Source organism: Solanum stenotomum, chromosome 5 (assembly GCF_019186545.1).
Source record: "Solanum stenotomum isolate F172 chromosome 5, ASM1918654v1, whole genome shotgun sequence".
Classification (NCBI taxonomy): Eukaryota; Viridiplantae; Streptophyta; class Magnoliopsida; order Solanales; family Solanaceae; genus Solanum; species Solanum stenotomum.
In genome coordinates this window covers 38,670,178-38,687,390 of record NC_064286.1, presented here as the reverse complement: position 1 = coordinate 38,687,390, position 17,213 = coordinate 38,670,178, and positions in this window count along the sequence as shown.

Genomic DNA, 17,213 nt, shown 5'->3' with positions numbered 1-17,213 from the left:
TGCCCTTCTTCATACTCCTCCACCAATAGACTTCTCTCAAATCACGATACATCTTTGTGGAACCCGGATGGATAGAATATCTGGAGCTATGAGCTTCCTCCATAATTCTTTCTTGGAATTTATCCACCCTTGGTACACACAATTTACCTTGATACTTTAATATACCATCTCCCCCTTGTTCAGAAGCCATTACTTTTTGCTTATGAACATTTGCCTTTAATTCAAGCAAAATGGGATCTTGGTCTTGCTTCTCTTTAACTTCAGACACTAAAGATGATTCAGCTCCATTCATCACCACTACTCCTCCTTCCGTGGAATCCATTAGTCGGACTCCTAAGCGTGCAAGTCTATGCACATCTCTCGCTAGCTCTTCTTATGTTCCTCAAAATGGACGGTACTACCCATATATAACCTATTCAAGGCATCAACAATAACATTAGCTTTGCCTGGGTGATAAAAAATAATCATGCCATAATCCTTGAGTAATTCCAACCACCTCCTTTGTCTGATATTAAGCTTTTTCTCAGTAAACACATACTGAAGGCTTTTGTGATCGGTGAACACATCCACATGAACACCATATAGATAATGGCTCCATGTTTTCAAAGAAAAAACTACGGCAGCCAACTCTAGATCATGGGTTGGGTAATTCTTCTCATGAACTTTTAACTGTCTTGAGGCATAAGCTATAACTTTGACATTCTGCATTAACATACAACCCAAACCAACTCTAGACGCATCACAGTACATAACAAATCCTTGTGTACCTACTGGTGAGGTCAATACTAGGGCAGTAGTCATTCTCTTTTTCAATTCTTGAAAGCTTTTCTCACAAGCGTCAGACCATTGAAACTTTACTATTTTTTGAGTTAAATTAGTCAAAGGGGATGAAATAGATGAGAACCCCTCTACGAACCTTCTATAATAGCCAGCCAAACCCAAGAAACTCCTAATATAAGTTGGAGATCCACGTCTAGGCCAATTTTAAACTGCCTCTATTTTCTAAGTATCAACTTTAATTCCTTCTCCAAACATAATGTGGCCTAAGAATGCCACAGAATCAAGCCAAAACTCACACTTAGAGAACTTGGCATATAACTCTCTATCCTTTAAAGTTTAGAGAACTATTCTAAGATGACTAGCATGATCTTCCTCATTCCTCGAATAGATTAGTATGTCATCAGTGAACATGATAACAAGCATATCTAAATAAGGCTTGAATACTCTATTCATAAAGTCCATGAATGCTCCAGGCGCATTAGTTAAACCGAACGACATGACCAGAAACTCATAATGACCATAACGGGTATTGAAAGCTGTTTTTGGAATATCACATTCCCTTACTCTTAACTGATGGTAGCCCGATCTGAGGTCTATCTTAGAGAAACAGGTGGCACGCTGAAGTTGATCGAAAAGATCATCAATCCTTGGGAGAGGATACTTATTCTTGATGGTAACCTTATTCAACTGATGGTAGTCTATACACATCTTAAGGGAACCATCTTCCTTTCTCACAAACAAGATCGGAGCGCCCCACAGTGAGACACTTGGTCGAATAAAACCTTACTCTAAGAGATTTTTCAACTGCTCTTTTAACTTTTTTAACTTTGCTAGTGCCATCCTATATGACGCAATAGATATAGGACGAGTATCTAGAAGAAGGTCTATATCGAAGTTTATCTCTCTCAGGAGGGACTCCAGGAAGATAATCTGGAAAGACTTCTGGAAACTCTTTTACTACTGAAACTGACTAGATAGGAGGTATGTCAACACTAGAGTCATTAACTCAGACTAAGTGACATACACACCCCTTAGACACTAACTTTCTTGCCTTAAGGTATGAAATGAAATGACCCTTAGGCACTACTGAACTACTTTTCCACTCCAAGACTGACTCATTTGGAAATTGAAACTTGACAACTCGTGTTCTACAATCAACTGAGACATAACACACATGAAACCAGTCCATATGCCAAGAATGAGATCAAAATCTATCATGTCTAACTCAACTAAATCAGCCATGGTACTTTTGTGATTAACGGAAATGGGACAATCATGATAGACTCTCTGTGCTAGAATAGACTCACCAACAGGTATAGAAACACTGAAGGGTTCACTAAGTTGCTCAGGAATAACATTAAAATCATCGCAACATACGGTGTTACAAAGGATAAACTCGCTCCTGGATCTAGCAAAGCATAAACAGTAAGGTTAAAGACTTGGATCATACCAGTGACAACATCTAGCGAATGCTCTTGCTCTTGGCAACTATTGATAGCATAAAAGCAGTTTGTTCCTCCGCGAGTACCGAAAGTAGCCCTTCTAGGTACAACTCTATCCGATGGAGCAACTGAAGAAGACTGGGCTCTATTGCCCCCATTACCATTACCCTGCTTGTTCTTTGGACATTCTAGCATGAAATGACTATTCTTGCCACACTTGAAACAACCAGTGGAGTCCTCACGAAATGTACCTGAGTGATTCCTACCACACTTAGCACATGCAGGAGGCTTAATACCCCCTTGTGCGATACTACCTTAAGAATAGACAGGTTTGGCTCTGAAATTCTAACTATTGTACTCACTTTTATTTTTTGGTGCAGGCATACTAGCAGATGATGGAGCAGGTCCCTTCTGTTTCTGTTGGAAAGATGACCGGTTGGCATTACTCTTCTGCTGCTCATACTCATTACATGTCTTAGCTCTCTTATTCTTAAACTCTTCTCTATCCCTTAGCTTGTCCTCCTCAACTTGTTGCACATGGATCATTTGCCTTGCTATGTCTATATCCCCTATTAGCATAGTTGCCTTACCTTCTTTACTTGACAGACAAGACAACCCATCAACAAATAAACTCATCCTTCTCCTCATGTCTGCAGCCATCTCCGGAACATAGCGGGAAAGTTATGTGAACTTCAAACTGTACTCATGATTGCTCAAAGAATCCTGCTTAAGTGTGAGGAACTCTCATACCTTAGCCTCTCTCAGTTCTCGGGGGAAGAAACGCCCCAAAAATGCCTCTTTAAAACAAGCCCAACTCCCAAGTGGTGCTTCCTGAACACGGTTCTTCTTCCATTTATCGAACCATATCCTAGCGACACCCTTCATTTGGTATGCAACTAGTTCTACCCTCTCAGTATCAGCAACATGTATGATTTTGAAAACCTTATGAAGCTCTTCGACAAAATTCTCTAGGTCCTCAATAACACTTGAACCTATGAAGCTTGGTGGATTTATCCTTAAGAACTCGCGGATCCTTGAAGTATCAGCCACTTCTTGATGATTCCCTCTCTGTTGTCCAGCTTGATTGGTCACAACTTGGCTCAACATCCGGATTGCCTCATGGAATTCAACATTGGTTACCTCCCCTTGGGGTTGCACTTCTGGTGCATTAGGTACCCCTTGTTACTGTGGTTCAAGATTTCTTCTAGCCGGACGACCTCTGACAGCTCTTCGTAGAGGCATGATCTGAAAGACATGCGCAAGCACGAGTTAGAAAAAAATCTTTTTAGAGATCAAACTCTAACGCACGAAATGAGTATGAAAGAAGTGAGATAGTTTCCTAGGTGTTGCAGTCTTCTAATTATAGATGTGACACGCTTCACACTAATAACTAGGACTCTACAGACACGGCTTCATAGACTCCTTAGGACTCTTGAACTCTGTGCTTTGTTACCAAGTTTGTCATGCCCCGAGCCTACACCCTGGGCGGGAGTGGCACTCAAGAACCATTGCTTGCCCCAAGCAAACCCTGGCCTGGCTTATTTAATCAGTAGAAGACTTAAATTAATAAGATAAACCCAAACAAAACTTAGAATGTTATAAAGAAAACATTCAACTAGCCAATAAGGTAACTCAAGTCTCAACATAAGATAATGAAAATGAAAAGACTAAAGAACTAACATCTGACTGTCTATGAAGCCTCTAAACAACTGAGATGGATGTCGGGACAAGACCCACGACATCCTAATGAAACTAAAACTACTAAAAGCAATAAAGGGATCCTCCAGAAGCAATGAGGCTCACCAACAAGTCTGAAGCTTAACTAGAATCAATGATGCGCTGGATGCTGATCCTGGTTACCTATATCTGCATCATTAGAAGATGCAGGTCAAATGACATCAGTACATTGAATGTACGAGTATGCAAGGGGAATTCTAAAACAAGACATAAGCTTGAAAGGGGCTGAAGAACTTATCTGGCTCAACTCAACTCAATTGAACTCATTTCAATATAAAGTAATAAAGTAAATCTAGTATAAAGAAAACTTTTAAAACATGGATGTCAACTCTGTGTATTTAAAAATAAAATATTACTTTGTGTGTATGCAAAGATACAATATAAACTCTGAATTATATGTAAAAATACAAATAAACTGTGTATGTAAGAATACAAATACTGTTGTGGGAGTTTCTCTAACCGACAACCATCACGTAAGAGCTATTGTGATGATACAACATTTTGCCTCACGCTGTCGGGCTGTCCTATACCTTGCCAAGGGTATAGAACCTGACTACTAAGTGGATCCACTAGTCTATGCTTAAAATAACGAATGAATCATCTAAAAAGTATGACCCTTTTCTACCCATGGTGGCTACATGGTTTATGGGGGCTGGAAGTTGTCTAAACTCTCCCCCATATCGGTGCTCAATACTACTCCCAAAATATGATACTAGCTCTTATGTTTAAAAATATACTTCTTTCTGTGATTTAAGATAATTGTTCACAAACTTAGCTCAAAGGCTATCTTGGAAATCAAAGCTCCCTCTCTTACTTAATTATGAAAGCATTTAGTCTTTACTGAAAACTAGCTCAAAGGCTCTTTGGAAGTCAAAGTTTCCTTTCTTGTTTAAATATGAAAACATTTTTGACTATTTGGGAATACATAGTCCCCGTATACTCTTGAAGAAATGAACTTCAATCCTTACTCTTTGCTCTTTACTCAACTTGAACTTTAAGTCTTAAAACAAGGTTGAATCATTTGGAAAAGACTTTTGAAAAACTCTAAGAACTTCTCTCGACTTGACTCTTACTTTTCTTGACTCTGATCTTAACTTTCCTTGAATTGGATTGGATTCAAGGTTCATGATCTCATGTTATGGATGATTTCATGATGTTTCGACATACCTTAGAATGTTGTAATCAACTAGAAAACATAGGTACGCTGCTAAGGAACTAGTACGGAAAGAAGGGGGGAAAAGTAGAAGACCTGGCATCCCTGGAGCTCTGAGTGGCGTGGGGCGCGAGACCCAAAACTTCAGAGATGAAGTTGGGGAGCACTGGTTAGTGCGGCCCCCCAAGGTCAAAACTTCAGAGGACTCTTTGGGGCGCGCTGGCTGGCGCGACGCCTTACCCCCATTCACAAGATTTTTACCAAATTCCTCTTCGTTTTTCAACTCTAAACTCAATTGGGTCTTTCCCCAAACACTTTGAATCAACTATACCATCAATATATGAAAGATTCTAATCTAATTCACACCTAAAATCATGGATTCGGATCAAACAACTCCTCAACAATTTCAATGAATCAAGAATTCAATAAATTTTCAACAAACCCATCAAGAACTCAATTTCTAAACTTTCAAGGACTTAAATTCACTGAAATAAATCATGATTGGCACGTGGGTGAACTAACCCAACGCTATGTGATCTCACATACCTCGTAGGATTAAATCCTTGGCGAAATCCACAACCAAATTGAACGATCTTGACGAATCTTGCCTCTTCTTCTTCTTCTTTCTCCAAGCCCTAGCGTAAATTTCCAGTTTTCTAAACTGACTAATTTATGATTTCACCCCAATTAAACTCCTAAAACGGATTAAATTAATTGGGAAAGAAAAAGACTAAAATACCCTTCCAAAATCCGGTTTAGACTTTTCTTAATTGAACAACCCAACTTCGAATGGTCATATCTCACTCATATGTACTCGGAATTGAGTAAACTCGGCGGCGTTAGAAAGATTATTCCAAGAGATTTCCTACAATATCAAGAAGAACACCTAACTCATTCTGAGCTAGGAATTATTGTCGGTTGAAGTTGACCAAAAACTCAAACTTAACTTAACTACTTTTCCAGATTTTTCATTCTTTCCCAAAAATAACTCTTTCTAATTCTAGTTCTTTCTAGCTACGGGGTGTTACAGAAATGATGCAGGTCAAATGGAATCAGTACATTGAATGTATGATCATGTAAGGGGAACACTGAACATGACATGAAAGCTTGAACTTGGAAAAAATGAAACATACTCACCTCATGGCCACTCAACTCAACCTCAACTCATGGATACTCAACTTAATACAGAATAGAAACAACAATAAAGATGCAGTTTATATAAATCATTTATAATAGTAGATAACAACTCAATGTATTTAAAAATACAATAATAACTCTTATTTGGGAGTTTCTCTAACAGACAACCATCACTATGAGCTATGTGATGATAAAACAACTCACCCACACTGCCAGAACTGTCCTATACGTTGCTGGGCTATAAGACATTCTCAACTAAGTGGATCCACTAAGCTATGCTTAAAAATCAATAAGGAATCATCTAAAAAGTATGACCCTTTCTACCCACGTTGGCTACTTGGTTTATGAGGACTTTTAGTTGTTTGAACTCGTCCCCATATCGGTGCTCAATACTACTCCCAATAATATAACTCAGCTCATCTGTTTGAAAACATTTCCTCATCCTCAAACTTTGAGATTATTACTCAAAAGATTATCTTAAAATTATACTCAAAACCTCCTCGTGAACTCATTTGGAAATCGATATTTCCTCTCATTTTAAATGTAAAAACATTTACTCTTGGAAATACTTAGTTCCCACATATTCATTTTTAAAAATGAAACTCAAATCTCTATATCCTCATACTCAAGTACTCAAGTCTTAAAACAAGTTTTAAAAGTTTACAAAAGACTTCTCAAAATGACTCAAAAGACTTTCTCAAACTTGACTCCTAACTCTATGGGCCCTTCCAGCATATGATAAAAATTCAGCAGTCCAAGAACCTATTTACCCCAGCATTTTTTCAATTAGTGGCTTACACTGTACAACTGACAGCCTCTTCGAACTCAGGGGAACCCCAAGATATCTAAATGGGAGGTTACCTTTTTCAAATCCCAATATCCTTAATATCTATTGTTGTACCTCTTCCGACACTCCACCAAAATATATAGAACTCTTAGTAAGATTTGCTATAAGTCCAGAAGCTTGAGATAAGGTACTGAACTTGCTAAACAATCTATCAACTGAACTCACATCCCGTTTGCAAAATAACAGTAAATCATCAGCAAAGCCAAGCTTAATGATTTTTTGTTTTGAGCATCTAGGGTGAAATTTGAACATTACATCTTCTTGCAACCCCTGAACTAGTCTACAGAGGTATTTCATGGCTAGTACAAACAAATAGGGGGAGAGAGGATCTCCTTGCCTTAATCCTTTCTTTGCTGGAAATGAAGCAGAAGGAACACCATTAATAAGAATGGAATAAGACACTGTTGTGATACACTCCATAATCCATGCTACAAAAGTGTTAGGAATTCCCAGTAGCTGTAATATTTGTTGAAGATAGGGTCATTCCATTGAATCATAAGTTTTTGCATATCAACTTTGAGCATGCACCTTGGTGAAATACCAGTTCTCCCATAGCCTTTGATAAGCTCGTGACTCATGATTATATTATCAGCAATCATTCTTCCAGGGACAAAAGCATTTTGTGATTTATCAACTAGAAAATCCATTACTCCTTGCAGCCTGTTAGTTAGAAATTTTGAAACCACTTTATATAGAATAGTACAACATAATATGGGCCTGAAATCCTCACAGTAACATGATTTTTAATCTTTGGGATCAAAGTAATGGAGATGCAATTAATTGGTTTATACATGCTTGTTGAATTAAAGAAATTCATAACAGCACTAGTGATCTCTTCTCCCATAACAGACCACCCTTTTTTTGATAAAACAAGTATTAAACCCATCATACCCAGGGCTCTTTGTGTCACTGATGCCTGCTAGTGCCTTCCATATTTCTTCCCTCTCCACCTGCCTAACTAGCTGTAGCTGCTGATCTCTTGATAGAACATTACCACCACCCATGATAGTTATGTTCACTGCTGGTAGACTAGGTACTACAGTACCTAGCAACTGTTTATTAAACTTCATAATTTCCCCTTCAACCTGGCTTTCAGATGACAGTAATATGCCTTCAAGACTCATCAATTGTGTTATTTGATTCTGACTATGCCTAGACTTTAGACATGCATGAAAATATGAGGTGTTAGCATCCCCTAATTTCAACTATTACACTCTAGACTTTTGCATCATGATGTTCTCTTCAATATTTATCCACCTCTCAAACTCAACTTTGCATTGTTTTTCCTCCATTACTAGCCTGCTAGCTGCTAGGGGATTACTCATGATTAGTTGTTGTCGTTTCTGGTTTACCTTCTCAGTCACCCCCTTAAACTCCTTAGTATTTAATTTCTGAATCAGCACCTTTACCTTCTTCAAGTTCTGCCATACACCTCTCATTGTAGGATATGTCATACCCCTCCATACCTTCCTCACAACACCAATGAAATCCGGGTGCTCAGCTATATGATTAAAAAATTTGATAGATTTTGGCCCACTATTCTGTCGATCCCCTAAGGAAAATCTCACAACACAATGATCTGAAAACAGTGGCTCCATGATGAGTCGTTGAATATGCTCTCATTTATGTACCCAAGCAGCATTTGTTAGGATCCAATCTATTTTACTATGAATGTGCCCATTAGTCCAAGTATATCTCCTACCCAAACACCTCATTCCAATCATGCTAGTTGTCTCCATAAACTGTTTGAAGTCCTGTACCTCCCATGTAGCATAGAATTGAAATTACCCATGATTACTAGAGGCTCTGTAACTGCATTTGTAACTTGTGTCAAGCCAGTCCATAAATGTTTCCTATCAGCAATGGTGTGCATACCATACACTCCTGTTAGATAGAACCCTGAGCTTTGAGTCGTGACATGCCCATGGATGAATTGCTTGTGAACTACATCCACTCTGAACTTCACTTTATTTGGATCCCATAGTATCCATATTCTTCCTCTAGGGTCGGTATTATAATTATCCACCCATTCCCACTTTCCAACCATTTTCTGAATCATCTTTCCAGCATTTCCCTCCTTTATTTTATGTTCGAGAACTACTATAATAGTTTCTTATTCCTTCTGCAAAAGTTCCTAAACTCAACCTGCTTGTGCACTTTATTCAATCCCCTCACATTCCATGCAATGCACTTCATGTAGAGTGATTATATGTTATGCCCTCAACCGGTCTGTTGAGTTCATCCTCTTGACCTGCCTTATTCCTCCCCGCTTGGCCATAATATTCTAGTGTTTCAAAACCATTAGAAGTACCCACTTCCTGCAGATTCTATTGAGCCATTTTCCTAGCAGACTTCCCTACAGGATTAGACCACTGTTGCTCTTCCTGCATTTTTTCCTTACCTTTCTCTCCCTCCCCCACTAGTTGAGTTTTATATCTTCCGTTATCATCAATCAATGGATTAGTATTAGGGTCCAACACTCTAGCCTTCCTCCACACCTTTTTACCTCTAGGCTTCTCTACATGCAAGTTCTCTTCTCTACACACATGCCCCACCTGTCAGCATTTAGTACAATACATAGGCCTCCATTCATACTCCACCATTTGATCAGTTGTCCTTCTTGTAGGGTCCTGCACATTAATCTTCTCCTTTATCTGTTGAGTTACATCAATTTCAACTAGTAGTATAGCATAAGATATTCATTCCATATTAGAAGTGCATGCTTCTTCACACAACGGCTTACCTAGTCCACTCCTAATCTTACTAAGAGCTGTAGTAGTCCAGCAATTAAGAGGTAAGTTCGGGAGCTTCACCCATAGTGGAATAGTATGCAAGATCTCCTCCTTGAAGTTGAAAGCATGTGACCAGGGCTTAATGATCACCGGCCTATTGAATAGGCTATAAGCTCTTTAAAAAGGACCTCCTCCTTCTCATCACTACTGCTAAACCTCACCAAAAAGTACCCATCATTATGCAGAAAAACCTTAGGTTTTTTGAACAAAATTCCACTGGTTTCCTATAAATCTTTCTATTGTCCCAATGGAAGGTGTATTCCCAACAACATATAGCACAATTGCTTTTTCCCAAACCCCATTCTCCTCCTCCACATCCTCCTCTGTTAGTTGCACTACCACCTCCCCCTCTTGTATATCAAGTGGAATATATGATAGATTCATTCCCTTTGCAACTAACTATGTTGCATCAAAAAGTCCCACCCAATCTCGCTTTCCCTGGTTATCTTCCGCTTTCCCACCCTTCTCCTTCGTACCAGGGTTCAATATCATATCTGGAGTACTCGCCGTACTTGCCCCTGCTTCATTACCCTTTGCTTGCGCTGTGGAAACATCCCCTTCCTTTTGAGGGTCAATGTTCCCTGCCAATGCAGTTCCTTGCCTCGGAGTAGTATTATGAAGGCGATTAACCATTAAATCAGGCCAAGGTTCCCCTGCATCTATCTCTCCAGTTGTATCCATCTCATGGGTTTCTCCCCTCTGAGTTTCCAATATAGTAGTATTGATTTGCCCTACTGTTTTTCGTACATCGGTAGCCGTAGTCAGAATCTTCCTCCCCCGGGCTCGAGCCATTCCGGCAAGCGCAAGTTAGTATTCACCTAACGTATGCCCTAAGACGAGAGAGAAAACAAATTGATTATTTTTTCACAGTAATATTTAATACTTAAAAGAAGAACCAAGGTGGTACTCAGCGATTTTCCAAATGTGAAAGGCGGACTCAATCGAGTTTGCCAACTGAGGTTCAAACACCTAAATCCTAGAGCATCATAAGGCCAGTTGAGTAGAGAAAAGAAATTTGCCAAGCAAGTTTGGTGAGTCCGGGTAATGTCGTTGAGTCAGTCGTGAAATGGATTTTTGGCCAAATTTTGGAAAATTATAAATATCCCAAAGGATACAGTTTTAGAGAGTTTAGAAAATAGTTCAGAAAGTTCTCTTTTGAGAGGTTTAGAGAGTTTTTAGAGCACTTTACCTTTGAAGAACACTTCTCTAGATTTTGGGGTTTTACAACTTGGAGTTTGAATTTGATAAATTGAAGTTGAATCCAATGTGGGTTTACTCTTAATTGCTTGATTTCAAGTTACCCATGGCTGCTTTCATGGAAGATATAATTTCTTTACTTTTTGTGATAGGTGGCTAAAACTCCAAGATCTAGTGGGTGCTCAAATGGGGTTAGGTGTTGATTTAATGTAGTGGTAATGTGCAATGCTCTGTTTTGTTGTTGTTCATACATGAATTTGGGCTAATTGCCATGAGGTTAACTTAAGGATTAAGGACGCAAACTTAACTCCTACTTTCGATCTCTAGTTGATGCTCAAAAGAGACTAAATGGAGTGGGTAATTAGTTCAACACTAGAAATTTAGGTTTGATGTATGTGACTTGCTTGAAAAAGAGGTTATGGGTTGGATCTATTTTTCCTATTCTTGAAAGAGATAATAGAGTAAGGTATTGGGTTGTTTAGATTGACATTTAGATGAGACCGAAAGGAGATTATATGGATAGGTGCTTTGAGATCGAAAGAAGATCAGCGTCAATGAAGATGACTTAGCCTATTCATGAATGTTCATCACTATAGAGTAGCACAATTACCCCTATGTGATATCGATTTTCAATCCCCGCACCCCTAGGTTACTTGTTAACTCTTGATTTCGTCTATATTGTACTTCATATGGGATAATTGATAACCAAATATTTATATTAAGTTGGTGGTATCATCCACACAATTGTTCTTACTATTACAAATGAACTAAATTAAAGTCCAAATTTCTGGATAAGGAATTCTTGACACAAATTAGATTTTCTATTCAAACTTTGAGCGGGAATTAGAGAAAATTATTACTATTTTTAAATTTTAAACTTGTTTCTTAAGGGACTTTCAAAGAAGAGTTATAAAATAGAATAAATGTGTCATTTTGGCATTTAAATTTAGGATAATAATTCCAAGATTGTTATTTTATGTAATGTAGACAAAAATAAGAGTTTAACTAATATCCATCAACGGTGTAGAAATTTTTGCATGGTCAAGTAACTTTTTTGGTCTTAATTCTTGAATCATTACACAACTGTCAACCAATTTCATCTTGCAAATACAAGTACAGAAAAACATAATTTTTTTTTGAGAATCTAGATATTCCAATCAGAAGTACATAATGAAAAAATACAGGCCTAATTCGTGAATCACTAACCTTAGAAAATAATTTAAAGATTGACTTTGATAAATCAGGATATTAATATAGCCAATTTCATCACCAACACCCAATCCACGATTCTTGATCAATTTCACGATGGATAGAAAATAGTCATCATAACTCAACTTCCTAAAAGTAAATTTCTTATCTCCATACCTCTTAGTGTCTTTCTTCTCTATTATATCCGACAAGTGAACAGACACCCCGTTCCCGTTCACCAAAGTTCTTGCCAACTCCAAATTCCAGTGTGGAAGAATGTACTTAAAGTCGCAAAAAAATGGAATCCTCATCTTTTCAAAAGCGAGTTCTTCCAATGTAAATTTTTTCCCGATGTGCCTCACGGTATTCAGATCAAATATCAAGGGAGGGCCTATCTCTATTAGCTCTGAGTATTTACCTGTGATGTGGTGTTAACTTTGCATGCTTCTTCTTCTGCGTTTGATGGCATGAAACTTAAGAGAGTATATATTTGCGGGTCATTATTTTGATAAACGGCTATTTTTATGTCATTTTTTCTTATTTATTACATGGATTAAAGCAAATAGATTACCATTTAGATTTTGACCTTATGTGAACTTTGTAGAATATATAACCCTTGAGAAATTATTCTCCCTGATAATATTAGCTTCAACTATAATGTCTGCTCATATATTTCTCAATCTTAGATACAACATAATAGTCTAATTCTCATGTTAGTAATAACTTCCATGATTTTAGATCATAGTCGTACATTTTCTCATAAGATTATCAGCTTGCTCAAAAGGGATCTTTATACTATTTCTAAAAGGTACCTATTGACTTTACTGCTGAAATAGTAAATAATGGAACAAATATTTGATGTTTCAGACCAGATACATTGATATTACAACAAAAAAATCACTAGGGCACTGCCAACATCATAAGTAACACCCTAAGACATGATGAATTTTACTTATATAATACATAATCTAAGATTAACTTGATCACAACCTTACTAGACATCAAAAAATTACACAAGGTACAAATTTTCTCTTTTAGCCCATTCAAAAATACGCCAAATAATAGTCCATCAGACACCTCCTGCTTAGACGCTGACACCTTTTCAAATTCTTCACGAAATGGGGTTACTGTGGTAACCTGCTTCAGCCCCATTAAAACATCATACTGATTGATCTTTTAAGAATGATGAAATCGGTTCAATAACTCCCTTTGAAGTTTTCCCAGGTTAACATTGGTTGCCAAGACCCTATCCAATAATAGCAATTTAAGGCCATTCCTTCCAAATAAACACCTGTTGCCTGTAATCTTTCCACTTCAGAAATTTCATTTACTCCAAAATGTCGTTCCACTTTGAAAATCCATCCTAAAGGATCCTCTCCTTTGAAACTGGTAGTTGTGGTTTCCAAAATTTCTTTCCATTTTTTTCTCCAACCAAGTTGACATTGCTTCCCTCTTCTTAGTTTCCGATGAATCTAATTTGAGAAAGTGATGCTTCTCCCATCATGACTCTCCCATGTGCTTCAATTCTCGTAGGAGACTCTCTTATTTCATGAAACCATCCTTCTAGTTTTCTGACATCTTCTCTTAACCTTGTCAAATTAGTCTCCTCTTGTTCGACTCGTCTCTCCATTCTACTCACCATCCTTGAAAGTTGCTGCTTTAATACCAAATTGATAAACTTTACTATTGAAATAGTAAATAAAGGAACATATATTGATGTTTCACACTAGATACATTGATCTTACACAAGAAATCTATAAAACAATCACTAGGACACTGCTAATTAATACTACAAATTTCATCCTAAGACATGAATGAATTTTAGTTATATAATACATAATCTACGATTAACTAGATCACAACCTTTCTAGACATTTGAGAGGCTAGAGCTCTCCTAGAATTCTCTTTCCTTTTCCTGAACACCCTCTTTTAACTGCATTGCCTCTTCTATACATAAACAACGAGACAGTAATTAAGTCTTTTAATTGTTTATTTTGGTCTCTTAGAATAAGCTTTTATTACTTTCGGCACATCAATACATAATCGTTTATGAGATTTTTTTAAAAAAAGGTCATTTATTAAAGGGAAAAGGCTCAAATATGCTATCGAACTTCAAAAAATTACACAAGGTTTACCCTAAATGTAGTGCTCTTGATTTTTTGTCCCCCGTTAGAAAAATCTTTAAAGAATGACAAATTGTTCCTTCTTATGGCACGTGTTGGAACACTTACCAGGAAGGTATCCATTCTTGTTTGCAACTTAGAGGAGAAATCAATCAGTGGAGAAAACTAGTGAAACAAAGTTTGTAACACTAGACTTGCTGAAAAACTGTGGTGGTGAATAACATATCAAACAATGTACTATCACCTAGTATTTGGAGACTTACTCAGCTACGACATATGAGAATTGATGATTATTTTGTATTTGAACCAACTGTGTTATAAGAGGACACAAAGTTAGAGAATTTGAGAAAACCATATGAGCTCAACATTTTCTGTTTGGAAGACCCAGAGGAATCTTTTCCCATGCACAAGGAATAGAAGTATTGTGGAAATCCCAAACAATTTTGCTTCATTAAAGTCAATCACACAGTACGTAAGACATCAACTTAAAGATTCTGCCCTGATGATTAAGGAATATGTTGTAGATATGATGCAAGAAGACAAGATTCGGGTAATCTTCTACATGTGAATTTGTGTGTGAAATGTGGTCCTTATTTCCAGGCATTCGTTGTGATTATTTCAACTTCGGCAGAATGACCATTTAAACTTTGCCTTTTGTGACAACTTTATATCTACTCACAATCTCTATAGAATATGTTTGCTGCATTTATTGTGGTCACTAGCCCATGAAACAACAAAATGGACAGCGTGTCTTTGATGTTACTCATGTGCATATTCTGTTAGGTGATCTACAATGACTAATGCTAATGCAGACACTTGATTACTAGGATTCAAGTACAAAACAAGTTCAGATTAGCAAAATTGAGATGTGAAGACGATCGATGATAACAACAAATTCAAGTAAAATGCAGAAAAGGTTCTATCAAAATAAATATACAAACTGAGAAAGAATGTGCTTGTTGTAAGACCTTTCAAGAACAACAGTACAAGATGTTTTGGAAAAACTGTGTTCAAATAGCTCGAGTTATCACAAGACACTCAAAACTGTACAACGATCTCTAATTATTAGTTCTTTGTTCATTCTAATTCAATTCTTGTTGGGTTTTAAAAGGTGTGAATGAAAAATGAAGAGTTGTGACTTTTATGAAGAGTTGTGACTTTGATGAAAAGTTGCGACTTTTACGAAGAGTTGTGACTTTTATGAAAAGTTGCGACTTTTATGAAAAAGTTGTGACTTTTATGAAAAGTTGTGACTTTTATCAAAAGGTGGTGACCTTTCCGAAAGATTGTGACTTTTTCAAAGGTTTGTGGCCTTTTCGGTAAGGCACAATAAGAACCTTTTCACACTACCCTTTGTTCTCTATAAATTGAGGAATTTCCTCTCATTTTAAATGTAGAATTTTTCTGGACTTCTTCTACTACTAAATCTAGTATTCTAAGTGTACTTTACTGCCATTGAGTGGCTCACTGACACCAGCGTTTTGGGTATCAATACATTGGTGATTGAGATCATTCTATCTTGGGAGGACATATTCCAAATCAAACCTCGGATATTAGAGGGGAATAATTTCCTTAAGGGGACACTGTGCATTCAGTGGGCTTGATCTTCTTTCTGTTTTTCTAGATTCTGGTATGTGTTACAGATTTTAGATTTATGAATTAATTTATGTTCTTCTGTTCTTCACTGGTTCCTTAAACTTTGGTAACTTCGTGTTTCTGCAAAGTTTGTTGGAATCAGTAAGATTCTTTAAACACAGATTGACAACTATTCTTCTTTAAGAAAAAATATTTCATATATTTTTGCTAATCTGTTTCTGATTCTAGTTTCTCTACTAGTTTTAATTTTCTAGTTGTGAAAATGTTCTTAAACTTTATTGTGTCTTACCAAGTTCTTCAAAGTTTTGTTCTAAGTATCTTGGGAATACAAGACGAACAACAATCTTAAGGAAATTATTATACTGTTGGTATTTCTTGTATTTTACTGATTGAGAAACACAGATCATGGAAGTAGAAGTTTAAGGCATTACTTCTCCATAATTTGGTGCTTTGTTTAGCAATGTCGAAGTGAGAATGTACAGAAAAAATTGGTGCTATTCTGGTTAAAGATTACACCAGGTAACCTTCTTATTATTTATCTAATGAGTAAAATAGTTTCTAAGAGTAAACAATTTTGATTTTTTATCATGTGTATCTTTGGAAAAAGATCTGCAAACCATTTGTTGTGGAATGAATTTTTCTTGGCAAATAGTATTGCCTTTAAAATTCTTTAGTTTTCAAAATGAGAGATGCACATTTTTGTTTGATAAATAGTATGTCAAAATGTTATAGTTGGAAGACTATTTGAAAAGAAAAACATTTCTATGTGATAAAGAATATGTTTAATTCTGTTTGGAGACTAAAATAAAAAACTTTTGTAGTTTTGTACTCCATGTGAAATTTGATTGTGCCTGATTTTTGTAGGCTAAAAACTTTTGTAGTTTATTACTCTGGATAAATCAGACTATGCAATTGGTTTGAAAAATTATGAAAACTTCACATAATAAGTCAATGTTGTACTTTTGACTTTCTATAAACTCACTGTTATACAGAAACAAATTGTACAATTTTTTTGTCTTTATTGTTAGTATTCTAAATACTAAGTGGTATGTCTATTTCTGATAGATTGAAAAATACCAGTGACTTAGAGTTTGTGATTTTGTGCCTCTATGAATGAACTTTGACACTATGTAAATACTGTCAAAGAGAATTGAAGCAATATAATTCTTTTGTAGAATAATATTTCCAAAAGAGGTTTCATAGTGCCAATGACATTTTGAT